This window comes from Gavia stellata, chromosome 4 (assembly GCF_030936135.1).
Source record: "Gavia stellata isolate bGavSte3 chromosome 4, bGavSte3.hap2, whole genome shotgun sequence".
NCBI classification, from domain to species: Eukaryota; Metazoa; Chordata; class Aves; order Gaviiformes; family Gaviidae; genus Gavia; species Gavia stellata.
In genome coordinates this window covers 82575600-82577638 of record NC_082597.1, presented here as the reverse complement: position 1 = coordinate 82577638, position 2039 = coordinate 82575600, and positions in this window count along the sequence as shown.

Below are 2039 nucleotides of genomic sequence, written 5' to 3'. Positions count from 1 at the left end.
TTGTGCCACCAACAGATGCCTATGGGCCTGCCCAGTGAGGTGGGCAGAGGACATCAGTTAAGTTTAAAAGAGATTTTTGAACAGCCCAGCTCAGTGTTGCAGTCCAGTTAGCTATGTAACCGCACAACCAGCACCTGAAAGGAGAGGAATTGCTTGAGTCAGCACTGCTGCCAGAAGAAATCTCAATGGAGTCATGGCCAGCAAGACAAGTGCCTTGGAGACCACATTTCTAATGAACTTACTCTCTTCTGGGAATGGTGAAAAAGAGTTCTGCCTCAGTGTCTTATTAAATATAATACTCAGCCCTGTTTACATGCAACCAGTTCTCCAGTCCATTCCTTTAATATCTTATTCTCACTCACCCTTTCATCCCAGGGAAGAAATTTAAGTTGCACAGACTCTGCCTTTCCTCTCTGAAGAAGACCTCTGCAGTCATAAAGCGGTCCTGTCTCATTCTCTTATCTCCTGTATCCTGTCCATGTCCACAGGATCTTCATGCAAGAACTATATGGCACTTCGTAATTGCTAAGAAAACAGGCCAGCACAGGGAACAAATTTTCATTCCTTCTTTCTAGAAATCGTAGTGGAAACATGTTAAATTACCACTTCTAGCTCATGCCTCCCATGGGTGAAAAGCAGCAGTAATGAGAGCACCAAACTGGGAAATGGGGGACTGAATTTCTAATACATCAGTGACAAGATGGATAGCCTTGACTCCGTATCTCAGTTCCCCACCTGTGAAGTGGGAATAGGATGATGTACAATTAAGAAGCACTGTGTTAGAACTGAGAATTGCTACGTGACTGTAAAGAGAACCTGCTAGACTCCATCAGCTGGTTCTTTGGAAGCCAATTCCCCCAAAAGAAGACACCGAGAGAGACAAGAAACTCCTGCTACCCTTTATCAGGCAATTCAGTGACACTAAGAAATCCTTATACACTAAGAAGGGCTGCCGCCGTGGACAGGTTTTAAAAAAAGATTAAAGCAGACACAGCCGCATGGAAACACAAATGACATCCGTTCAGAATTAGCTCTGCCCCTTTTATCTTCATAAGAAGCCAAGCTGAACTCCAACCTTTGGATTCTCTCGAGGCATTAGCTTTTCATTATGAATGAATGGCTGACCATGTTATGGCAGACAAATGATCGGCAGCAGGAGGGTTTACCAACATACCGTGCACTCCCACAGTCACTGAGGGGGAAGTCTAATGAGCAAATAACCTGCTGCAACTTTCTACATATTTCCTGTAATTGAGAACTCTTCTGTACTTCGTCTGGAATGCAGATGCCTGTCAGTCACGGGGTCATAAATAGGATTAAGGGCTGTTTCTGGAAAGGCAGGCAACTAGCTTTAGATGCTCCGTTGAAAATACAGATGTTTTCTGGCTGCATGGCTGTTAGGCGGTGGTATCTCCAAGTCTGTTTAAGCAGGTTTGGCTACTAGGTCTTCCCTGAGGCCGCAGTCTTGCAACTGGTGCAGATCCCTACTAGTTTTTGCCTACGCAATCCGTTGCAAGATCCAAGCATTAAAAGCTCTGTTTAGAGATATACAGCATAGAACTGACTCTCCAGCCTCTATCAAAATGATCTCCAACATCTGATTGGCACTGAGACCTTTTTTCTGTTGAGATTTGTTTCAGACCATTGCACGAAAAGGATTTAAAGTATAATCAGCCCATAAGGAGAATCCCTAAGTAACTTCCCCAAGTTACCCTGAGAAACCTGATAAAATAATATAGTCTTCTGAGAACTTTAACCTCCTCCATCCCAATTATAGCTACTGTGTGTGACAGAAATGTCTGAATAATTAATATTTACCAATATTTAGTTAGATTTTTTTGTGGCACTGGTCAATACATTTATTTCACCACTACAGTTACAAAAAGCAAATATTTCAAGAAAAGAAAGTTGTTTACCAAAAAAAGTGGGTGTTTTGGTTTGGGCTTTCGTGTTTGTGTGTGTTGCTGTTTCTTTCTTTTTTAATGCAATGTCTTATTACCAGCTGAACTGCTTATGCAGAGACTGTGAAACTTGTGTAA